The 26718-nt window shown below is 42.6% G+C and overlaps 1 pseudogene; it reads right to left on the reverse strand.

Moving 5' to 3' along the window:
* Nucleotides 1–2196: 2196 nt before the first annotated feature.
* Nucleotides 2197–26718, reverse strand: part of LOC112632489 — a 59913-nt pseudogene continuing 35391 nt past the window's right edge.

The following is a 26718-nucleotide window of genomic DNA, read 5'->3' on the forward strand; positions in this document are numbered from 1 at the left end:
AAGAACATGCAAAATAAGCACACGTGGTAATATAATACAGTGCTAAGTAGAAAAACTGATCAGGATAAGAGGAACTGAAATTCTAGGATAAGAGAGGAAAATGACTATTTTTCCTAACCGTGGTTTACAAAATGTGTCTTTAATAAAGTGAAATTTGAACAGAAACTTACTTGAAGGAAAGAAGAGAGTGAGCCATGCAGCTGTTTTGGGGAAGAAGCAGAGGAATGATACGATTTGACTTTTCCAAAAAAAATCATTGTGACTGAAAATTGCAATCCAGTAGAGACGATAGCAACAGTTTGGAAGAGATGATACTGATTGGGACGAGGAAGGAGTGATGGAGGTGAGAAGCACACAGGTTATAAACACAACTCAGGCTTGGGCTGGTTCAAGAGAGCCAATTGTCAAACTTTCAGGAATTTTGCAATCCGGCTGCTAAACTGTTGGAAGCTTGAATTGGCCATATTGGGAGTATTTACACTACCAAAATTGGCAAGTGCTATAAATCAGCCTTCTTTATCCTTTCGAAGAGTCAACTGTTATACATTTGTCATCTCACCAGTGGACATAAGCATTTTGAAGCAGAATTGAATATTGCATGTAAATGAAAATGAAATCGAGGAGGACTCCAAAGCTTTTGGACTGTCACAGCATTCGTGCCATAAGCAACAGGGTTAGGAAAGTTGCAGATTGTCAGAAACAACTAGTGTTTCCATCCCAGAGAGAGGAGGGAGAACCGCTTTCTTTGTAGGTGGGAGGAGTAGGACACTGTCTTAGTCCATGTGTGTTGCTGTAAAGAAATACCTGAGGCTGGGTAATTTACAAAGAAAAGATATATTTGGCTTGTGGTTCTGCAGACTGTACAAGAGCATGGTGTCAGCATCTGCTTTTGATGAGGCCCTTGGACTGCTTCTACTCATGGTGGGAGACAAAGAGGAACTGGCATCACATGGTGAGAGAGGAAGGAAGAGAGAGAGAGAAGAGGGAGGTGCTAGGCTCTTTGTAACAATCAAATCTTGTGAATACTAATCGAGCAAGAACTCAATTATTACTGCAGACAGCACCAAATCATTCATGAAGTGTCTGCCCCCGTGGCCCAAACACCTCCCATCAGGCCCTACCTCTAACATAGGGGATCAAATTTCAACATGGGATTTAGAGGAAACAAATATTCAAACTATCTTGGATGCTTAAACAAAGAGGAAAGAGAATTGTCTTTTTCCTTAAAACTGGGATGGGGGTTCATTTGTATTCAGGGGACATAGAGAACCTCAACAAGGCTGGGGAGATGGAGTAGGCGGGAATCCAGGAGACAGGGTAACTACTGGAAGGCTGGAGAGAGTCTGGTTTATGGCCTGTCTCAAAGTAATGGATGCGAGGAATCCTGGTGTGTTCAGATTTGGTGTGTTTCTCACATTCTAGGGGGATGCTGTGAGTCAATGCCCAGAGCCCCATTCTTTGGCCCCTTCTCAGTACCATATGTGAAGACTCCACTCTAGGGCATCAAAGTGGCAGAAACTGAGGATTCCACATGGCAGGGGAGGAAGGAAGGAGCTGTGGAAAACACGTCCATGTTTAATCATCTGCTCATCCTTCAAGAAATGTTTCTGGAGAGCCTGTTATGTTCCTGGTGCTGGTCTCCTCCTGAGATGTCTGTGGTGGTTGGACAGGCAGCTCTGAGATAGGATTGTGCCAGCTCAGCCCTCCTCCTAAGTCCTGGCGCCCCTTTCCGCATCTTTTCCGCTCAGGCACTCAGAGGATCAGAGCGGGAACAGCTTTCAGAGTTGCCTATCTGGGGCTTCTCAACATTACAGTGGGGATTCCTTAGAATGGAGTCCAGCATCAAATAATCTAGAGATGGCCTGTAAGGGACCACCCACAGAGTTGCCCCTCACTTAGCACCCTCTTCTCACCTCCCGCATAGGCCCCAAAGGCACCGAGGACACCTTTGAACAGCCTTGCTGTAACCCACTTCCTGCAGCACCCACACACTTCCTGGGGCTGGGAGCCTCTTAGAGGGTTTCCTGAGACTCCTCAGGGTGTGCAGGGAGCTCAGTTACCTTCTCTAAACTCCACTGAACCTGACGTTGCACGGCATGTGAGCTGGGCTCTCCAGCTGGCCTTGCCCTTATGGGGCAACCCTTGGCCAGCCATTCTATCCTCACACTTATAGTCAGTCCTCTGCTTCAGTGGATGTTAGATGGCAGAGACATCAACCACCAGCAGTGCCCTGGGGTCCAGGAGGAGAGCTACAAGGAGTGGGGTAGTAGGAGCTGGCATGAGTCCTAGAAATCATGAGACAGGAGGAGCCATGAGAAGGGCCACCTGGGACGGACCTCCACTTACCCCATTCAAGGCTACCTGGACCCAACAAGGCTCCAAAACTTTTGAATCTGAGTCCTGTCCTGGATGCCCTGGATCCAACCCAAGGCAGAAGCTGGGGAAAGAGTCTCCTTCTTCCCAGTCACCCCATCTCCCGGTGCCAGGCTCTCCTACTGGAAGGAGAGGGCGGAGAGAGCTAGTACTCAGGGATTCATACAATGCAAGGAAGCCATGGACTTGTTTCTGAAAGGAGTGATGCCTCCTCAAGAAGAGCCTCAGGCACATCCTTCAGGAGGGATTCCAGAAGAAGGCATTGTGCTCCTAGGAGATGACAGTTCTAGGCAGGTTATGGCCCCTGAAGGCCTTCCAGTGGGACAAGACACGAAGGTAGAAGACAGCACTATTGATGATCCTGACCCTGTGTTGGCCCAGGCTAATGTATGTGGGATATCTTGGTTTTTAATAAAGAAAGTTTAAAAAAGAAAAACAAAAGACAAAGTTCTAAAGTAGCAAAAGCCTCATAGAATAAGGAGGTAAAGAAAAAAATATTTTTGTACAACTATAAAATGTGTTTGTTTTAAGCTGAGTGTTGTTACTAACAAGTAAAAAAGTTAAAAATTAAAAACTCTATAACATAAAAATGTTACAGCAAGCTAAGGTTAATATATTATTGAACAAGGCAAAATATTTAAAAAATCAATTTAGCATAGCCTAGACCAGGCATTGTGTCACGTGTGTGTAGTCCCAGCTACTTAGGAGGTTGAGACAGGAGGATTACTTGAGCCCAGAAGTTCTGGACTGAGTGTGTACACTAAGTTCAGAATCAATGTGCTGACCTCCTACAAGAGAAGGGAGCACCAGGTTGCCTACAGAGGAGTGAACCAGCCCAGGTCAAAAACGGAGCAGGTGAAAACTGTTGTACTGATCAGCGGTGGAGCCACACCTGTGAGTGGTCACTGCACTCCAGCCTGGGCAGCACAGTGAGACCCCAGTTCTTCAAGAAAATTAAAAATAAAAAATGTATATACTTTCAGTGTGGCCAAGGTGTATGGTGTTTATAAAGTCTACACAGGGTAATTTCCTAGGACGTCACATTCATCCACCACTAACTCATTGACTTACCCAGAGCAACCAGTTCTGCAAGCTCCATTTATGAGAAGTGCCCAATACATGTGCACCATTCTTAAAAATCTTTTAAAAAATTATTTAAAAAGTCTTTTATACCGTACATTTACTGCACTTTTTAATGTTTAGAAATATTTATTTACTTACTTTTTTTTTGACACAGAGACTTGCTCTGTTGCCCAGACTAGAGTGCAGTGGTGTGATCGTGGCTCACCACACCCTTTAACTCCTGAGCTCAAGTGATCCTCCCACTTCAGCCTCCCAAGTAACTGAAATTACAGGTGTGCATCACCACACCTAGTTAATTTTAATCTTTTTTTTGTAGAGACAGGGTATCATCATGTTGCCCAGGCTGATCTCGAACTCTTGGGTTCAAGCGATCCATCTGCCTCGGCCTCTCAAAGTGCTGGGATTACAGGTGTGAGCCAAAATATCTGGCTAGAAATGTTTAGATACACAAATACTACTGTGTTCTAATTGCCTACAGTATTCAGTACAGTAAAATGCTGTACTGGTTTGTGGCCTAGGAGCAAGAAGCCATACCATATGGCTGAGGTGTATAGTAGGCTATCCCTTCTAGGTTGGTGTAAGTACACTCTGTGATGGTCACACCAAAAGCAAATTAGCTTGTTGAAAGCTGTTGTGAGACCTTGGTTCTTGTCTTCTGAGTTTAAAAGAATTTAAGCAAGGGACACACAGCAAAGGAGATGCAGCATAGAGTAATTTATTGCAAAAGGAAAATAATATTTTGAAAGTTAGGTACAGAATAGACAGTACTTCCTGAGAGAGACAGAGGATTTAAGACTGGCTGTTCATAAGGATAAGACAGCAAAGACTGGCACTAGCGAGGCTCCCTTTATGGGAGTCTTCAATGATTATTCGTAAGGAGGTGGAAAGAAGTGTTGCAAGTAAGCATGTTCTGGGCGGTCCTCTGGGTGCACCTGAGCAGTAGCTGTACATGCTTGTTCATACATTGCATGGCTCATTAGCATCTTAAATCTCCACCCAGGGATGTGTTTTTTACTATTATAATGAGAAAAGGGTCAGTTTGAGGACAGGTAAAATCAAAATGCACAGAGGGGAAGTCCCTACTATAGATAGCTTTGTTTTAATCAGCTCAGTTAGAATGCCAGTGCTGAGTCTTACTGTATTGACAGTTCTACCACCACTGTTGCTGCATCATGAGAACATGGTCACTTCTTTGACTACCTATCCTCCCTCAAGGTAATGACACATTTCTCAGGATGTATCCCCCTCGTTATGAAATGCATGAACATGTTAAGGAAATTGAAATGATAATTTTAACACTTCTGAAAATATTTCTTGAAGACCAGATATTTTCACAGGAATATTTCTTTCTTTCTTTCTTTTTCTTTTTCTTTCTTTTTTTTTTTTTTTTTTTGAGACAGAGTCTTGCTCTGTCGCCCAGGCTGGAGTGTAGTGGCATGATCTCAGCTCACTGCAATCTCTGCCTCCTGGGTTCAAGCGATTCTCCTGCCTCAGCCTCCCGAGTAGCTGAGACTACAGGCACGCGCCCACCATGCTCAGCTAATTTTTGTATTTTTAGTTTCACCATGTTGTCAGGCTGGTCTCGATCTCTTGACCTCATGACCCACCCGTCTTGGCCTCCCAAAGTGCTGGGATTACAGACGTGAGTCACCACACCCGGCCTTTCACAGGAATATTTTACCAAAAAATTAAAGAGGAATTAAAACCAATTGTAGCACACACACACACACACACACACACACACACACACACAACACACACACCAGGAATGAAGATTTGAGAAAATTATAAAATATACCCAATTTAGATGATATCAGGAAATTTTTGTTAATTTTATTAGCTGTGATAACAATATTGATCTTGTAGAAAAACGTCCTCAATCATCAGATCACCCAGGATGGACTCCATTTGCAACTGCAGGTGCATGCATGACTGAATGAGCAGTGGACGTGACTATGCACCTTCCATGCATCTCTGATTATAGGGGAAATTGTTTGTCCTCCAATTCCTGTCTTCACTCTTCCAGCAGGCAGGGACATGGACAAATCAGTGACCCAGCATGGACCCAGCAGATGAGGCTAATGCCTTAGGGCACGCAGGAGGAATCTGAGCCTTTGAAAAGTCTTCTGGAGAAGAGACCCCTCCTAGTATTGTATGAGAGGGAAACAGGACATATTTTGGTCAAAGAGAGGGGAATATCGGCCAACTTCAGGTCCTTGGGACAATGTCTAGCAGAAGGGAATATTTCTCTAATTAGCACAGATTTGCTGTATAGGCTGATACTGGCCCTGTCTTCAGCAACTCAGATTTACCTTGATTCGTTTAGACTAATCTCCTGGTCTAATGAGGAGACATCTTCAACAACGTCTCAACATCCTCCATTGCTCCTCAAGTTCTGAGTTTCCCTTCGGTAAAACTCCAAACTACTGGATGTTTGAAGCAGGAAAGGAGAGTATAGATGAACAGAAATTTGCAAGTAGTAAATGTGCAGAGGGATGTCATGATTATTATTGGTCAAATATCAGCATCAGGACACAGAAGAGGCTCATGCTGTGACCAGTCATGGTCCACATGGGGCCTGGTCCAGTCTTAAATACCTTTTCTGATTTTCACACAGCAGATGCCAGAGTCTGCTGGGATGAGGTCACAGATGTGATGGAAAAGTTTAGGACAGAACAAAAATGAGGCAGAGAAAGAACAGCAGGAAGGCTGATCTGATAAGGAATGGAGAACATAAGTAACCGTCTGAGACAGAAGGCAAAACACAGGACTCCGTGAACAGATGATCTCCCTGTATCCCTCTTCCTCCTTTAATATATGTTTGTGTCAAAAGATCTACCAAGTTGTGCATCAAACTCTTGGAGTGTGAGATTTGGGGTAGACAACTGACTTTAAAAAGCTACTCTATATTTATACATTTTCTAGGTTATTTTATAATAAGCATGACTATTACTGTTAACATTAAGGAAAGAGACAAAATTTTAAAACCAGGAGTAACCTCACCAAGAGTGGCCTCTGAGCTCTGCTCCTTCTGTTGCGCTGAGACCTCTAGGGCAAGGCTTTTTCTGCCCACCAGCTGCCCACCATGCTCCACCTGGTAGGTGAGCACATCATCCCTGTGGGCAGATACGTTCACCAGGAGCCAGCTTGTTCAGTTGTAGGTGCCATCCTTATTCTCAGTGAGGGTGGAGGCTGTTTCTATCTGGGACACGTTTCTGTTCTCCAACCAAGTCAACTGTAGGTTCTAGGGGTAGAAATTCTTCACCTGGCAGGTGAGGTTCACCTGGTTCCCTGCCTTTATGGGCTGTTGAGTAACATCCAAGAAGGGTGGAACTGAAACAGCACAGGGCAGAAGCTCTGACCCTGTGGCACAGATAGATCACAGGGAGGGCTCATAACTTAGCTCTCACCACCACAGTGCGGGCGTCACCAGGACAGTGCTAGGCAGGCAGCACGTGCTCAGACATCAAGGGTGCTCTTTGCATATGAGTGAAATTATTAAGCACAACACCCAGCACATAGTAGGTGCTCAAGGACTTGTAGCTCCTACTAGGCTAAGAATGAGTGGAACCTACAAGCACAACCCCTGGCATACAGTTGAAATGTCATAACTGCAGCAAAATCAATGAAATCACCAAGCACGTAGGGGCTTGGCTCATAGTAGGTGCTCATTAATTGTAGTTGCTCTTGGCGAAATAAATGAAACTATCTAGCACAGAGCTTGGCACCTGGTGGGTAGACATCTAGCTGCTGCCATGAAAATGATAGTAAGTGACCAGTACATCTAGGTGAATGGAAGGTGAGCAGCACAGTTAGGAATTCGATTCCAGGAAATCTAAGCCCTGGAATAAAAGCCAGAGAGGAGGAGCAAGCTTGTCAGCCAGATATGGGGTGAGGCTAGGAGTGAGGATGCTCTACCTCTAATGGCCTGAGACAAGTTTTCAGTCCCACAAAGAGGGCCCCCCGTAAAGTGACATGGGCCACCTCACAGATGACCTGAAAGCAAAGGTCTCCAGAGGCCAGCACCACCCTGGCTATGCTGCAGATGCTATAGGACATACTTTCTCCTGCAGGGTCCATGTTGATCTGGAAGCTGGAGAGCTCATTCCTATTTTTGAACCATTTCGGGGTGATGTTTCAGGGGGAGAAGCTGTGGGACTCACAGGTGAAGCTCACTGTGTGCTCAGCTGTGGTCCTCACTGCAGTGCATGATACCACGGGGGCAAAGGGTTTGGCTACAAAAGGAGCATCGAAAACCAGGAGACATGACTGAGATGACCATCACTAATGATGAGCGTGTGACACATTAACCTTCATGGACATTAGTTTTTAATCCTTCTAATAATACACAGAGGGCGGTGTCCTCATTTTACAAACCAGGCTGGAAAGGCTCTGAGAGGTGAGGAAGTCCAGACTTGAGTTCAAAGTTCTCCTTTCTAAACAGGGTGACTTCCACCAATCTGGGCGCAGGAACAAAGTTACTGATTGGTCTCCCTCTGTGTATTGACTGGTCCTAGCCTGCCTCCCCTGGAGAGTTCGCCAATCTCAGGCAGTGCCGAGACCAGCTGGGCTGGGGAGACCCTAACCCAGGGCACTAGAGGAATTAAAGACACACAGAAAATATAGAGGCATGGAGTGGGAAATTGGGGTCTCACAGCCTTCAGAGCTGAGAGCCTTGAACAGAAATTTACCCACGTATTTCTTGACAGCAAGCCAGTGATAAGCATTGTTTCTATAGATTATAGATTAACTAAAAAGTATTCCATATGGGAAATAAAGGGGTGGGCCGAAGTAAAGGGATGGGTCTGGCTAGTTATCTGCAGCAGGAGCATGTCCTTAAGGCATAGATCACTCATACTATTGTTTGTGGTTTAAGAATGACTTTAAGCTATTTTCCACCCTGGGTGGGCCAGGTGTTCCTTGCCCTCATTCCGGTAAACCCACAACCTTCCATTGTGGTCATCATGGTCATCACAAACATGTCACAGTGCTGCAGAGATTTTGTTTATGGCCAGTTTGGGGGCCAGTTTATGGCCAGATTTTGGGAGGCCTGTTCCCAACAAGAGAGGGCATTTATAGAAGCCAATACAGGGAACAATGGTGAACTGGTGCCACTGTGAGAGCTGGAATCAGGCTGCTCAGCCCAGGAGACGGGTGGCCTGATACACCCAGCTCCTCATCTGTAAAATAGGACAGCATTTCTGCTTCCCAGGATGCAGTGAGGATTAAATGGGGCACTGTTTGCTTTGGATCAAACACAGAGGATGCTTCATATAAGTGAACAAAGTTCTATCTTTAACCCAAATTTCATGAATACACAGAGATCTCTCTTAGGTATTTATTAATTTGTTCCATATAGTTCATTCTTTTCACAAATATTCCAGCAGGATCTGTGAAAGAAAATGAAGTAATTAAGGCTAAAGTTTTAATGTAGAGCCAAGAGTTTGTAAGAGCATTGCACCTACACCTGCTAAAGGTCAAGCCACTAGGATGTTGCTGTAGATCTGAATAACAACTGAAGTCAAGGTACGTGGGGTTTCGATCTCTCTCATCCTGGAGTACTTTAAGTAACCAATGAAAACAGGTTTGCAGTTTAGAATTTTTGCCCAGCCAATGAACTCTCTCTAAAACCAACTTTTTGAAAATCCCCAATACAAAACCTTTCCTGCACTGCCATATAAGACTATATTCAGTGCTTCTCTGACTCTGTGTACACAAAGTACAATTCTTTATTTCTCAAATAAATGCTATTTCTTTGGGCCTTTCTGCCAATATTTTTGTTGTTGTTAGCAGGCCTAATCTGTGCCAAGTACTGCCTTTCAAAAGATGGAGCGTTTTTGGAATCTGGGTCTTCAGTTGGGTCAGGTTTGGGTTGACAAACAAGATCACTGAGTACTGAGAAAGCCAAAGGTGGTTACTGTTTTCATCATTAGTTAATTACAAGAAACACAGACCCAGGCCATCTAAGCAGGCAGGAGCCCATCCTGCATCCTGAAAGCACACAGATTAGAGAATCAGAAAAATGAGGGCAGTTTCTTTCCATAGACAGGTCCTAAAGGGCATCTCCAAATTGCTAATTACTACCCTACCTCTTCTACAACAATCACCAGGAAGCATATATCACACATATTTGCCTTTGCACATATTAACCTGCTCCCTAACATGTGTCAAACATTTTGAGGGCCCAGGAAGGAGGGTGTCACTTGAACAAGAGAAGTTATCGAGACACCACCAGCATGGGGACCCTAGCGGGATGACAGGCTGTAATCAATTTCCAGTTATGGGAGCCCAATGCCGCTTGCTGCCTCTATACCTCTCTTTAATCTTTTTAATCCCCCTCCATCCGTGTGAGGGACTCCTCATGTGAGCCCCTTTATAGGATGAGGCTCAGAGAGGAGGCCTGGCTGGCCAAGGGCCAAAACTGGATACAAACCCCACCCTGGTAAGATAAGAGAAGACAAATGAAAAGCACAGAGCGTGGCATGTAGTAGGTGCTTAACAAATGACCCCTGTGACTGTTATCAGGAGGTCTGGTCATTACTGCTTCTGAATCTACACATTTATCCTTTAGGCAGCAGAACAAAGAAACCCTGCTCCCTGTAGCTCATGACAAACCCAAATGACAAAAGGAGCAGAAACCAAGTGAAGATTCTCTCCCCTTTACTGAACAGTCCCCTCAGGAAACAAGTTTGGCAAATTGGCTTTCAAAACACAAACAGCATCACAGATGCCTCTCTCCAGAGGAACTATTTACAGAAGCTGGAAGCATTTTGGAAGGCACAGGGAACAGACTCCTCCATGACGTCTTGGTGTGTGGGGGGCAGGGAGCATCCTGGGGCTGAGGAGTGAGTATCTGCTGGGATTCCAGTGCTTGTTTAAACACAAACATGTTGAAATTGTTCCCAACACTGAGGCTGGGACCTGAGCAGGGCTTAAACCAGGCTTCTCCTCCCCAGCCCCTAAGGCCTGCTCCGTGGGAGAGCCAGGCCACTGGGGCCTTCTGAGATGTCTCTGGCCCATGTTGTTCTGAAGCATCCACACCCAGAAAAACTGCTCTCAATGCTCAGCAAAATGGGGGACCACTTTTGCTAGGGGGCTGTGTATTAGAATCTTCTGGAGTCGTGAAGAACTTTGGATGCCCAGGCTAACATCAGACTAATTAAACTGGCATTTTTTAAGGAGGGAGCCTTGGGCTGGATTAAATTTTTGTTTTTCAAATTTCCCAGATGATTCTAATGAGCAGCCAAGACCGAAAGCCGCCAGACCCCACCCCAAACCCCATGTACCCTTGAGGCCTGGAGGAGCACTGACCCATCTGAGGTCTCATAGCTTCAGCATCACATAGTTCACATTTGTGGAATATTTACTGCACTCCAGGTGCTGCTATGAGCATTGAACAGGATTTCACTCCTCCAGTCTCTGTCCCCAGTCTGTGAGGTCAGTGTCATCATCAACAGGTGCAGACACTGAGACTCACTGTGGTAGAGCACCTTGTCCCAGGTCACAGAGCCAGGAAGTACCAGAGCCCGGAAGAGGCCCAGGCAGTTGGGCTCCTGTCTGCCCCGCACTAACCACTGTTCTGCGGAAACTCAGTAATAACCTGAACACCACCACCATTCAGGATGCTGTGCACATCCTCTCCGATCTTCACAGAACCCAGAGGGGGTTTGGTGCATGATTATCAGCATTGCACAGATGGGGAAACTGAGGACTCAAGGGAAGGCAAGAGTGGTCCAGGATAACAAGAAATAACAGCTTGATTTAGGGGTGCCTGCAATGTGCTAGGTGATTTACAGAGAGAACCTCAAATCCTATCCCCTCTCCTAAAGGAGTCGTGATGATCACCATTTTACAGATGAGGAAACTGAGGCTGAGAGAAATGAAGGCGCTGCCTCCTTGTCCTCCATGTGTCCCAGTGGGCACCTCCTGTGTCCCACCAAGCACTCATGTCCATTAACAGAGCAAGTAAGTGCCCTGAATTCTTGAGTCCCAACACTGACCGCACACCCAATTGTCCCTTTGAGATTCTTGACTTCATGCAATTCTAGAGAGAAGCCTGCCTCCTGGATACCCAGGCCCAGATACCCTGTAGCCATAAAACACTGTGGGCTCCTGACAGCCCAAGGGGAGAATGGAAACTCTTGCTCACAGTGGCCCCACTCACCCACTACGGAATACCTCATCTCCTCATCTTTAGTCCTCAGCACCAAGAAGGGGTGGGCACATGCTCTGCTGGGCTGCAGGAGGCCTGACTTTGCTCCACAGATGCTGCTCAGTGAAGGAGAAACAGCACAACATGGGGGAAGAGTCCTAAATGCTTCATGTGTGCTGAGACCTGTCCTTTAGGAACAGGCTTGACATAGAATGAGCCATCTGCAGAACCTTTCTAAAGAGAGTGTAAAGCTAGCCCCTCCTACCCCTACAGGACTTTTGTTTTGTTTTGTTTTGTGTTGAATGCTTTTTGCTGTAGAACAGAGCAATGCAAGAGTTTAGAATGAGGTTGGAGCATTTCTTCACACTTTAAAAAGCATAGCTGAGGGTTGCAGAGACAGGGGCTGTGAGTCAGACTGGTGGGGATCAGACCTTGGCGCCCTGACTTGCTCACCTCTCAGGTGTCCTCTCTGAGCTTTAGTGCCTCATCTTTAACCCATACCCTGTTTGCCCCAAGAATACTCTTGTCTCTAATCCTAATGTAACAGAAATGTATATAATGTTACATTAGAATTAGAGACAAGTTCTGTTCAGAAATAACTCCAAGAACAGTTTTTATATTTTATTTTCACATTGAATATCGGTCAGATTTACTTCAACCTCAAAGAGCATGTTTATGTAAAATTAAATGAGCTCTGGCAGGGAGCTGCACTTTGTTTTTCTTTCTAAATGGGTTAAAAGAAGCAACAAATGGCTCCTCCTTCCTAGCACTGGTTATAAGGAGACTCTGGCACAGCTGCTGCTCCCTGCTTCCCTCCCATCTCCCTCCTTTCTCATCCAGGGCATCAATTAGGCTGATAATATGACAAAGAGGAGTGAGCACTTTACTAGGAGGTAGCAGATTGGGGTCACACCTGAGCCACTTACTCGATGTGATTGCCTAGGGTGGGAACACATCAGCTGGGAACTTGTGTCTTTATCTGTAATAAGTGCAAAATTAGGATAAAGCTACCTTCTCCATCTGTGTTTAAGGGTTGTTAGGAGCCTTGATTACTAATCATCTAGAAAGGAAATTAGGCAGTATTCTTATACATGAAAACACACACACCCTCTGACCTAGCAATGCCACTTCCAGTGGGCATTTGTCACCTGAGTAGGATAACACATGTACAAGGTCACCCACTGCAGGATTGTTTTAATAGCTCAATATTGGGAGCAACTTACATATTTATCAACAGAATACTGTAAAGCAAATTTGATATTTTCATAAATTGGAGTATTCTGCAGCTGTTAAAGAGTGGAACAACTCTCTATGTCCTGACATGGAATATCAATAAGGAATGATAGGGCTTATGTTTGGAAGAGTTTTTCCAACCACCAATGGGCTTTAGTATCTGAATATGAGGTGCATTCTGAGCCTTTGGGAAACTGATGAAAAGGAGAAATGCCGGCTCTCTGGTCAGTGGTTCTGTCTGAGGAGGTTTTATTTAGCTCCTTGAACATAGTCCGTGTTGTTTCTCTTTGTCTAGTCTGAAATAGTTGTTGCCTGGGGGAAGCAGCCTCCTCTTGGACTGTAGATTAATTCCTGGCCTGGTCCAGCTCCTCTGAACCACTGGACAGGCCCCATAGGGAGCAGGGAGGTCGCAGTGCAGTGCAGAATGGACGTCTCTCCAGCTGCGACTGACATGAACTTCTCAGGCTGAATCACCTGCAACTCCTCCTTAGCTTTCACTTTCACAACAAAGCAGTCATTTATTCATCTTTACATGATCCTGTGTGTTTCCTCATGTGTATCAAAGACTTTCATTGATTGGGTGCACATCAGGAGCAGGGCTTGAGCTCAGCCCACTGCATATATTATCTCGTTTAACCTTCACAACAAGCCTGTAACATGAGACTGTATTAGAAGTGAGGACAATGAGGCACAGAGAGGTTCGATTTTATGATACAGCTTTGGGTTGAAGACCTGTATGGAGCTCCCGAGCCCTCCTTGAAAGTGGCGTGCTTTGCTAAATATTTTTGCCTTCACTTTCTGGCCATATGGAGTGTTGCACTTTCTGAACCATTTCATTGACTGAGGCCATGTAACTGCTTTAGACCATTGAGTTGTAAGTAGAAATGATGGGATAATATGTGGACTGGGCATTCAAATGCAAGAACCTCTATGGATCACCTTCTCCCTTCCACAGAGACCCACAAGGCTCTAATGGGGTCTGCTCCATCAGCCTGGATTCCTGAGCGACAGTGACATGCAAAATCCCCAACACACAATGAAAATGCAGCTTAAAAAGAAATAACATTGTTTTAAGCCCCTGGGAATTTTTCACCCATAGCGTAAGTTTCCTAATGCTGATGTGACTAACTACCAAAACTTGGTGTCTTACAACAAAAGAAATATATCATACTGTAGTTCTGGAGTTCAGAAGCCCAAAGTTGTGTGACTGCATTACAATCAAGAAGAAAAGAAGAAAAGTCAAGTATGTAAAGGTGAAGAATAAAATGATAGTGACCAGGGTGAAGTGCAGGGAGGTAATGGTGAGATACAGGTCAAAAGATACATAACTGAAGATAGATCAGATGAGGAAGTCCAGAGATTGAACATGCCATATATCAACGACTAGAGTTAATAATATTGTATTGAATTTAGTATTTTTGCTAAAAAGTATATTTCACGGGCTCTTGACACACACCCACATGCAGGGTAACTATGTGAGATGATGGATATGTTCATTTCTTGACTATAATAATCATTACACTATGTATATGTATATGAAAGCATCATGTGGTGCACCTTACATATATACAATTTTTTTTTTTTTTTTTTTTTTTGAGACGGAGTCTCGCTCTGTCGCCCAGGCTGGAGAGTGCAGTGGCTGGATCTCAGCTCACTGCAAGCTCTGCCTCCTGGGTTTACACCATTCTCCTGCCTCAGATATACACAATTTTAAAAAAGGTATCAGTACAGCTATATGTTTTCTGGAGTCTCTGTTCTTTGCCTTTACTAATTCTGGAGGCTGGTAACATTTCTTTTCTCATAGTTACATCTTCCCATCACTCCAGCCTCTGGCTTGCATCCTCACATGTGCTTCTCTAATTCCTAATCTCCTGCCTCTTCCTTCTTGTAAGGACTCATGTGATACATTGGGCCCACCCTGATACTAGACCAAGATGTTAAAACCACTGTCTTTAACATGTTCAAAGAGCTAAAGGAAACAATAGACAAACAACTAAAATAATTCAGGATTATGATACAGTAACAAAATAAGAACTCTAATAAAGAGAAATTATAAAAAGAATTCAAACGAGAACTTAATAGTTGAAAGTGTTACAAGTAAAAGTTTGTTAAAGGGGTTCTCCAACAAGTGAGCAGGTGGGAAAAAATCAGGAAACTGGAAGATGAAATCATTGAAATTATTGAGAGTGAGGTATAGATACAACAAAAATGAAAGACAATAGAATCTAAGGGAATGGTGGTACATTATCAAATTGATAAAAATACACATTACTAGAGTTCTAGCGGGGAAAAGAGGAAGAGAGAAAGGGGCAGAAGATTATTGGAAGAAATCGTGAACAAAATCTTCCCAAACTTGATAAAATACATGAATCTACAAGCTTAAGATGCCAAGGAAACCCAAATTTAACTCAACAATAAAGTCTTAGAAACCCACGTTAGGCCGGGCGCGGTGGCTCACGCCTGTAATCCCAGCACTTTGGGAGGCCGAGACGGGCGGATCACGAGGTCAGGAGATCGAGACCATCCTGGCTAACACGGTGAAACCCCGTCTCTACTAAAAAATACAAAAAACTAGCCAGGCGAGGTGGCGGGTGCCTGTAGTCCCAGCTACTTGGGAGGCTGAGGTAGGAGAATGGAGTAAACTGGGAGGCGGAGCTTGCAGTGAACCGAGATCCGGCCACTGCACTCCAGCTTGGGCGACAGAGTGAGACTTCGTCTCAAAAAAAAAAAAAAAAAAAAAAAAGAAACCCATGTTAAGACACATTATAATTCAACTGTCGACAATTAAAGTCAAAGAAAGAATTCTGAAAGCAGCAAAAGAGAAGCGATTCCTTTCACGTGAGAGATCCTTATAAGATTATCAGCTGAGTTCTTATCAGAAGCATTGGAGGTCATAAGACAGAGGAATGATATGTTTAAAATGCTGAAAGAGGAAAACCCTATCAACCAAGAATTCTACACCTGGCAAACTGTCCTTCAAACACAAGAGAGAAACTAAGATATTCTCAGATAAATCCTCAGCCATGGATCCTTAAGTGAATAGCATGATGTCTCCAGGCCCAAACTTCCCTGATCTGTAGAAGGGGTGGCATCAGGTCATGAAAATGAGCACCCACCACCACACCCAATTGGTGTGGTGAGAGTTTATGACCGCTAAACCTTACTTACAAGAAATGCTAAAAGGAGTGCTTTGGGTGGAAATGAAAGGATGCTACAGGGCATTCAAAGTGGTATGAAGAAACAAAGATGTCTAGTTAGGTGTACATTTAAAAAATTCATATTTTCCTGATGCCTCAACATCCCTGAAACAAGCTGTGAGCATCCTACCAAATGACCAGGTACAGCAGTGTGATAAAGCTGGTCCTTGCCACAATTCCCCTTTTTGTCCTCCTCTACTGTGACCTAGTAAAGTAGTGACATTAAAACATACCAGTAAATCCCATCATGGTTTTTGTTTGTGTCCTCCACCCTAACTCCCAGTAAGACACTTGCCTGGGGTTGCAATCTCTCTTGCTTCCCCATCTGCTTGGTTGAGCCTGCTTCCTGGAAGCTCCTTGCATATGGCTTCCTACCTGGCATGCCATACCCCACTCTCTGGGAACTGTGAGTAGAATAAATTGTTCATCTTCATATGCCTCTCCAAATGAAATTCTCACAGCCGTGTTAGAGTGTTCTTTATAGACCCAATCAGCAGGACTTACTCTACCATTTCCAACACTAATGACAATGAGAATGGGATCATTTTAAACTAGGGTGGAAAGTTCCTAAGAGATAAACTTTGAATGCTCATGGATTGCTAATTCGCTACTCTGATGGGCTCTACCACTTGGAAGAGCTATTACCCTGATGGCTTTCTTGTACTCTGCTTTCTCCAGCTTTGTGTTGCCTTTGGGAATGCTACCAAGACTCTCCATCCTAAAGTGGGGATCATGTCTCAATATCAATAATGGAATCCACCTTTCTTCAGGAGCGCAGAGATGACATTACATCGATAACAACATTTTTAAAGCAGATTCATTTGACACACTTATTAATGTCATATAATCCAACACCTTTAAGTTTCTGTTAAATGCTAGTGGCAACATATTCTTTTACACATAGTCAAAAACAATACTCTTGTTAGTGCTTCAAACGAATAGACAAACAAACAAAAATACCGACTCTATATAAATTTCATCAACTTCTTTCATGTCTGTTGGAGTCTCTTCACCACTCATGATAGCCATCAATTTCTCCAGGGCTTTTGATACAAAAATAATGCCCCTCTTGGCCTCATGCTATACTCTATTAAAACAATGAACGTCTGGTTACCTACTGGGATCTCCTGGTCTGGAGTACAGATTTATGAGGCATACTTTCCTGTTGCAATCATTAACCATAAATTGTCCCACATCCAGGCTTTGCTCATCTGATATGAAACCCATTGGAACCTAAACTTCCACTAGAATGCAAAATTAAATCACTGCCAGGTGCAGCTGCACACCATTCTGTTGTCAGTTGGCATTATTGCTACTAGGTTTGTTAATGCAACAATACTCAACCAAATACTAGCAAACTGAATTGAATAGCATAGTAGAAGGATGACACACCATGAGCAGATAGTAGTTATTCCTGAAATCCAAGGATATTTCAGTAAACAAATGACAACAATGTATTATGCCATATTTATGGAATAAAGGGAAAAACACATGATTATCTCATTTGATGCAGAAAAGCATTTGACAGATGTGGCTATCTTCCTATGACAAAAATAATCAATAAAAGGAATGTATGAAAACATTCAAAATTATAAAAATTATATACTCATACTTTCTTGTTTTTTGCACCATCTAATTTACTATTCACTGTCTGATTTACTATTTTATTTACCTATTTATCATGGGTATTGGTTACTGTCATTCTCCAGTGGATATAAGGAACAAAAGGGAAACTACTATTTCTATTTTATTCACCAGTGTACCCCACATTTCTATGTCAGGTCCTGGAACACAGTAGATATCCAATAAATATGTGTATAATGTGTGAATTGTTCAGTGGGATACTGTCTTAGGAGACTGAAATCTTTTATTTTAAATGGATTGTTTCCGTTGAATTTGGAGAAAATAAATTTCCCATGTAGATGAGTTGGTGAAGAAAAAATCAGTTTGCAATCACACAGAAAACAGAAGAGCCCAGGAGAAGAAAACTACACATCCTCTTCCTCATACCACACCCCTGCACACACTCACACTAGCAGCAGCTACAGAAATTTCATGGAATAGAATTAGGGCTAGAAGTATTTGGGAAGAGTAATGGTGAAACCTGTGATCTCTAGATGAAGAGTACCTGAGCTCAAATCATAGCTCTGCCAGTTACCAATGAGTGACCTTGGAATGCTTTGTGCTTCTCTTTCCTTATCTATGTGTATGTGTGGTGGGGGGCAGGGGGTGACAAGAATCTCTACCTTTGATATAATGATCATCGAAGGTAAGAGCTGTAAGACGTTTCCAACAGTGTCTGCCACATGGAGGGTGTTCAAAAATTATAAAGTTGGCCAGGCATGGTGGCTCAAGCCTGTAATCCCAGTACTTTGGAAGTCTGAGGTGGGCAGATACCTGAGGTCAGGAGTTTCAGACCAGCTTGGCCAACAGGGCAAAACCTCATCTCTACCAAAAATAAAAATTAAAAAAATAGTTGAGGGTGGTGCCATATCTCTGTGGTCCCAGCTATTCAGGATGTGGAAACGTGGGAATTACTTGAACTCAGGAGGCAGAGGTTGCATTGAGCTGAGATCGCAACACTGCACTCCAGCCTGGGAGACAGAGTGAGACCTTGACTCAGAAAGAAAAAAAAAAGGAAAGTAAAGTTTTTACTCAGTAGATTTCCTGAAGCTTGGAAGCTTCAGGAAACTATAGATATAGTTACTATATAGACATAGATGCTATAGGCAGAAGTTTCTGTAACTTTATCCACTTCTTTCTTCCTCACCCCTACCCTTCATGAAAGTGGGAACACTAATGCAGCAATGCACAAAAGTTCTATTTTGAGGGACTATGCACTTTACCAAGACAGAAGTTTGCTTGTCTGTTGCTTACCTTAACAGATTGGGGGACTTTGAGGGGTAAGATCAGAGAAGTAAAAAAGAAGAGTGTGGGCAACAGGGAAAACCAAACATCTTTTTAATGTGCATTTCATATAGACTAAAAAATGGTTAGAGGGAATAATAAGAAAAGTATTTTAAAAATCCCGTGTGTGTTTCACATAGTCAAGTGAGATTTATCCCAGGAATGCAAGGATGGTTCGACATTCAGCAATCTCTCAATGTGATACACTACATCAACAGAATGAGGGACAAAAACCATATGACCATCTCAGCACAGGGTCCAAAAATGCATATGGCAAAATTCAACATTTTTAAATGATAAAAACTGTCAATTAATTACATATAGGATGATTGCTCCTCAACATAATAAATGCCATATGGGACAAATCCACAAAAATGAACTCACACATTTACAGTTAATTGACCTTTGATAAAAGTTTCAAGGATACACAATAGGGAAAAGTCAATCTCTTCAAAAATGTTATTGAGTAAACTGGATATCCATGTATAGAGAAATAAAATTGGACCTTCATCTCATATCACATATAAAAATCAACTCAGAGTGGATTAAAGACTTAAATGTAAGATCTGAAACTGTAAAGTACTACAAGAAAAGTTCTATAACACTGGTCTAGGCAATCAATTTCTAGATATGAGCCCCAAAGCACACACAACAAAAGCAAAAATAGACAAATTGAATTACAACAAACTAAAAAGCTTCTACATGTGCGTTTCTCATGGATATAGAAATGAATGTGTGATTACATACATAGCCAAGAAAACAATCAACAGAGTGAAGAGACAACATACAGAATGGGAAAAATATATTTGCAAATTATACATTTGATAAGGAGTCAATATACAAAATATACAAAGAACTCAAACTCAATTATAAGACAGCAACTCAATTAATATATGGGCTAAAGATCTGAATAGACATTTCTCAAAAGAAGACATTAAAATGGCCAGTAGGCATATAAAAAAATCCAGTCTTACTTTTCATCAGAGAAATGCAAATTAAATCCACAGTGAGGTATCATCTCACACCTGTTACAATGGTTATTACCAAAATGAGAAAATTTAACTAGCATTGGAGAGGATGTGGAGAAAAGAGTACCCATGCCCACTGTTGATGAGAATGTAAATTAGTACAGCCATTATTGAAAACAGTATGGAGTTTCCTCCAAAAATTAAAAATAGAACTATCATTAGATTCAGCAATCTCCCTTCTGGGTGTATATCCAAAGGAAATAACATCAGCATGTCACAGCAATATCTGCACCCATGTCCATTGCAGCATTATTTACAGTAACAAAGATGGAATCAACCTAAGTGTCTGTCAAGAGATGAATGGAGAAAGAAAATGTGGTATATACACACAATGAAATTCTGATCGGCATTATAAAAGAAGGAAATTCTGTCATTTCCAACCTGAAGAATATTATGCTAAGTGAAATAAGCCAGGCAGAGAAAGACAAATACCACATGATCTCACTCATACACAGAATCTAAAAAAGTTGAACTCATACAAGTAGAGAGTAGAGCCTATAATCACAGCACTTTGAGAGGTTGAGGCAGGTGGATCACCTGAGGTCAGGAGTTCGAGACCAGCCTGGCCAACATGGTGAAACTCCGTCACTACTAAAAATACAAAAAATTAGTTGGGCATGGTGGGGGGCACCTGTAATCCCAGCTACTCGGGAGGCCGAAGCAGGAGAATCACTTGAACCCGGGAGGTGGAGGTTGCAGGGAGCTGAGATCTCACCATTACACTCCAGCCTGGGCAACAAGAGTGAAACTGTCTTAAAAAAAAAAAAAAAAGAAGTAGAGAGTAGAGTGGTGGTTACCAGGGGCAGGGGAGTGGGTGTAGTTGGGAGATACTGGTCAAAGGATACAACATTTTAGCTTAGATAAGAGAAATAAGTTTAAGAGATGTATTGTACAATATGGTTTCTAGAGTGAATAACATGAATTGCATTGTTGAAAATTGCTAAGAGAGCAAAGTTCATAAGTTCTCACTATAAAAAGTGATATATATGTATGGTAATGTATATGTTAATTAGCTCAAATTAGTCATTTGTCAATGTACACATATTTTATAATATGCTGTACATGATAAGTACATATGCTTTTTTCAAATAAAAATAAATTTCTTTTCTGAAAAATTTCAAAAATTTCATTGCAAATAAAAAGACAATGATAAAAGTGAAATCTTATGTACATGTATGTACACTTATAGTCACTTATACACACATGTATGTATATATATACACATATATATACACACGCATTCACAAATATATATAAAAGTTTGTTCTGTCATTATAGTATATAAAGATGTTTTGTACGTTAAATAAAATTATGAAAACTGTTAAAATCTCAGTAAAATATTTGGCACATAGAAGTCATCCAACACATTTGTAACATATGTTGGGAGTATATACAGCAGAGTTTTAACTCTGAGTATCTCTGACTGGTGTGATGGGTGATGACTAATCCTATGTTTACTTCCCTGCATGTGCTAATATGTCTACAAGTAGCATAACATGGCTAAAAGAATGAATTCTGGAGCTGGTTGACCTGGACTTGAATCCCAGCTGTTCCACTGACTGTGGTGGGGGACAATGGACAAGTTCCTCCCTCTGCCTGACTCCCTGTTTGCAAATAGGAGTTAATAGGTGTAGCTTTCAAATAGGGATGTTGTGAGGATTAGTAGAGTTGAAATACACAAAATGCTAAGAACTGTGTCTAGCTAGTAGGAAGAGCTCAATTGCTGAACTCTTACCACTGTCATTTGGGTAAAGTGTATACGTAAGAAAAATAATTTGAAAAGTGAGAGTCCTGTCCTCTAGGACCTGTGAGGTGACTCACATCAGGGAGGCTGCTGTGCCCAGCCCTATGATTCTGGGGTCAGCTCCATGGCCTGAGTGGGGCATGAGGACAGGCAGCCTGTCTGTGAGCTGTGAGCCAGGTTCTCTCAGGCTGTACCAGGAAAGGTCCTCCAATCCTGTCTGTCCTGGGGAAGGGAAAATAAATTCCCCATGGTAAAGTAGAGAGAACCAAGATAGATTGTGTTACCTGTTATGGGCTGAATGTGTCCCCCAAAATGCATGTGTTGAAGCCCTAGTCCCCAGAACCTCAGAATTTGTCTGCATTTGTAGACAGGGTCTTTAAGAAGCAATTTAGTTAAATGAGGTCATTTGGGTAGGTCTTAATCCAATATGACTGGTGATCTCAGAAGAAGAGGAGATGAGGACACAGATACACACTGAGGGAAGACCACGTAATAAGACACAGAGCAGAGATGGCCATCTACGAGCCAGTAAGAGAGACCTCAGTACAGACTAACCCTGCCAACACCTTGATATTGTATTTAGCCTCCAAGAGTGCAAGAAGTAAATGTCTGTAACTTTAGCTGCCCAGTCTGTAGTACTTTGTTATGAAAGCCCTAGGAAAGGATTACAGGGCCCAGTAAGCAACAAATTCCTTCTTAAAGAGGAAGAGGGCACAAAAAAAGTGGGTGGTAACACTGAGATTACAGAGGAGTGGGAAGCAGGGGGAACAGAGGGCAAAGTATGCAGCATCCTGAAGAAGAACAGTGGCTGAACATCCCCGGGAAACACTGCTCCCCTGCCCAACTCAGGCACTGTTTCAGACTTCACATCCTCAGGGTGCTGAACAGAGGGCTGGGCCTGGAGCCACATACCCTGTCAGGCTGTCTCTCAGCTCACTCTGTGGCCTTGGGCAGATGGCTTTGCGTCCTGGAGCCTCAAGACTGGTAAGGATTTAAATAACAATTCTTCTGTGTTTGTCAAATGAAATATTATAAAAAATGTAACTAATTATGGTGCTGGTTGAAGGATCACCTGATTCCATCCCTTGGTAGCCAGCTGCAGATCCACAGAGGAAGTGCTCAAGCTCCCTGATCTTCTGCTCTCAGACAATGCCCAGTCCTTGGACTACCTTGGCAGCACTTGTGTTTGTCTGGAATCCCTGAAAGCCCAGGGGCAGGCCATGGCCCTGCAGGCAGACAGAAAGGGTTCTAGCTCAAGGCAGTGCTCACCTGTGCATCCCAGCAGCAGAATCAGCAGCAGGTAAGGACGAGGAGGGTGGGGGCAGGAGACTGGGATGGGTATCCTGGAGACCTCAGGAGCCTGCTCTGTCCAAACATCTGTGCTGGGGAGATCTCAAACTGCTCTGAGGAGAGAAAACAAGCACTATCTCCCTTGATTCAAGAGGAAGTGGCAGTGATAGAGTACAACAGTGAAATAGAAATCAGGCACAGTAGGCAGTTACAATGCAAACAGTTACTCATGCTCCATTCTCAGGAGAATCAGACAGGCTTAGCAGAAATAGTGCTTCCTGCACACCTTGACCATATGTTCTCTCCACATGGCCCCTAACATCATCTTCAGGTCTTCTTGGTGATTCACCATTTGGGGCTATTAGTCCAAGAAGGACCTGTGATTAGGAACTGTTTTCTAAACTTTCCATCTCAAGACCCTAGGATGTTGCTGGCTTGTTGTCTTCTTCTGCACCAGCCTCAACCAAGTGCTACTCAATTTGGGGCAGGAGAAGGGTTCACAAAACCTACTGCTCAATATTTGAGAGGAGCCAGGTCTGCTTCTGAAATTGTTCTCTATTCCAAACTTTTATCAATATAACTGGCAAAACTTAGCCCGAATTCAGTCTAATCTGGGAGCTTAGCACTTTCATGTGCCTGCATCCAGCAGAAGGAATCATCTCCTGACTTCCTCCAGAAGAGGAAGTGGGTTTAGGTTAATAAGGATATGCTTTGTGGGCTGAGGTGGGAATTATGGGTTATGGGTTATAGGTTATGGTTTATGGAGAGGGGATAGGGTTATGATGGGGGGAGAATATGGTAGGCAATTTCCTGGGGCAGTCACATCAATAGTCTTTGTTTGGCACACAGAGCACCTATTCCATCCACCACCGCGTTCAGATTGGAGGTGAGGAGAGAGAAAGAATAAATACTCCAACCAAGAGGGTGTGTTAAGGATTTGATGAAGTCACTGGGCTCTCCTAGGCTCAGTTTTGCTCTCCAAATTGCAAATGATAAGTCTTTCACTGCTGTGTTTTTGTGGATGTTAAAGGAGATAATGACTATACCACACATGAAACCCAGTAGGTCATTATTGATACCGTGGAGCCAGGTGAAGAGAAGGAACTCAATTTTTTTTTTTTAAATGGATCCCTACTGCATGCTGAGTTTCCCACCGGTGGCTTTCTCCAAGATTTCCAGGCCACTGAGACCCGGCTTATATGGTGTACTTGAAATATCCCTGCCACTCTGAGATCAGTTGCTCCCTCTGGATTCTCTGCACTCTGCTTCTTGTCAATGCATAAATGAATTCCTCTCTCACAATGTCGAGCTGTGTGACTTTAAACAGGACACCTAAGTTCTCTGAGCCATAGTTTGATTATATGTAAATAGAGGTTATAACATGTACCTCGTAAATATATGGTAGGAATAATATAAACCATACCGAATGCTCACCTCATAATTAATTATAACTAAAAAATTGTGGTTATATTAATATTTTGTGTACAGAAAGCATTCACTGCTTCCCTGCCACACTTGTGCTTTAGAAAAGTTACCCTGTTAGGAAAAATGGTTTCTCCTTCATCATCTATGACTAAGAAAGGCCCACGTGGAACCCTCCCCGTCACACGCTGGGTTTGAAGTCCTTCATCTCTCAGAAGTAACTATCAAATGAAATTATCCAAATTATCATATTTCCATCCAAATTTCTTTTTCTATGTGGCAGATGTGCAGAGAGTGAAATCTTCACCTCCTGTTCCATACCCACAGAAATGAATATAAAAAATGATAAAATTATCTTAATCAATGTCTAATTACACTTTAAAATAAGAAAGTAGTCTCTATATGCCATGAAGGAATAGTAGCAGCTATTATTTTTTGCAGATGTCCTGGACACCAGACATGGTATCCAGCATTTTATGTCAGTCACCTCATTAGTTCAACACTCTGACCCTGAGGTAAGTGCTACCATTAACCTTCATTTAGAGGTGAGAAAATCCGAAGCATACAGAGAATAGCAAGTTTGCCCAAGATCACTCAGCTTTTAGACTGAGACATAGGCTGTCACACTCCACAGCCTTCACTTTTAATGTTTGCACTATGACCAACTCTCATAAGAAAGGAGGGACATCCCTGTAGAAGTAAGCAGTGAAGAAGCCATAGACTCAGGAGCAGTCCCTACAGTGAGATTGGGGCAGGCGCCATGCTTCACAAGGCACTGATAACCCATGAACACGTGGGGCATTATTCCTGCAAAGACAGCAGTGCAAGTAGAAATCACTAAAGATTTGGGGAACAGCAGCACCATGAGGGATAGTTAACCAATCCAAGAACAACAATAACTCGAAAACAATAAAAAAGTAATAAAAAGAACTTCACACCTGAGAACACGGGAAAAAATAAAATGAGAAGATTTTCAAGATTAGAATATTTAATAACCTATAAACATGACAAAAAAAAAGCAAATTCATAGAACAAAACAAACCATGTATAAAACAAGAATAGGCAGACATGAAGTACAACAGGTATCTTGGAAACGTAACAAAGCAGAGGATTTAAAACATATATATAGGTTTTTAAAAATAACTAGGTTGATGTATTAGTTTGTTCCTGCATTGCTATACAGAAATATCTGAGACTGGGTGATTGATAAAGAACAGGGGTTTCGTTGACTCACTGTTCCACAGGCTCTGCCGGAAGCATGAGGCTTGTATCTCCTAGGCTTCGGAGGAGGTCTCAGGAAACTTACAATCATGGCAGAAGGTGAAGGGGAAGTAGGCTCATCTCACATGGTCACAGCAGGAGGGATAGGGAGAGTAGGGAGGTACTACACACTTTTAAACAACCAGATCTCATGAGAGCAGCACCAAGAGGGAAATCCACACTCAAGATCCAATCACCTCCCTCCAGGCCCACCTCCAACACTGGAGATTACAATTCTACATGAGATTTGGTGGGGATACAGAACCAGACCATATCAGTTGAGCAGCTGACTATACATAAATAAGTAGTAAGCAGTGAGCTGGGTCATGATGCAGGGGCCATCTGCTAGGACCCAGCACAAAGAGACACACCCAAACAAAGTAATGTAAACAGGTATAAATATGGCAATAGCAAAAGAAATACCATAACATACTTTGTAAATGTTGTGCTAGAAATACTAATATCTTAAGAAGTATAATTTAAGGCAAAAAGTACAAATGGTTGAAAGAGGAATATTTCTTTTTATGAAAGTAACAACTAGCCTGGAAGATATGAGCCACAAAATATTATACCTCCAAAACTATAATTTGGAATATATGACTCAAATATTGATAGAATAGTTTCAATAATTTGGCAGAATCTGTACTTGGAGCAGCAAAGTGACTTCCTGTGAACTTCAGTCTTTCAATAAAGATCTATTAGATGCATAGATGCTTATATGAGTGAAACAATTTTGTGGAAATCATATGGATAATTGAGTTTCAAATTTAAGTTGACTTTTTGCAGTACAGATACAGCCTGAATGTTTAAGAGAAACAGAAGCCTAGGAAACCATGAGCTAAAATTCTCCTTCCACCAAATTTAACCCTGCACTCATGACACAAGGTGCAGATAATGAGATAAGGCTGTGGGACAAGTGAGGAGTCGGTGAATGTTTGAGAAGAGCACAGTTTAAGCTTATGGGCTTAGGAATCAGAACTTCTAGGTTTGAATTTAGTTCTTTTTTTTTTTTTTTTTTTTTTTTTTTTA

The sequence above is a fragment of the Theropithecus gelada genome, chromosome 10, assembly GCF_003255815.1.
Source record: "Theropithecus gelada isolate Dixy chromosome 10, Tgel_1.0, whole genome shotgun sequence".
NCBI classification, from domain to species: domain Eukaryota; kingdom Metazoa; phylum Chordata; class Mammalia; order Primates; family Cercopithecidae; genus Theropithecus; species Theropithecus gelada.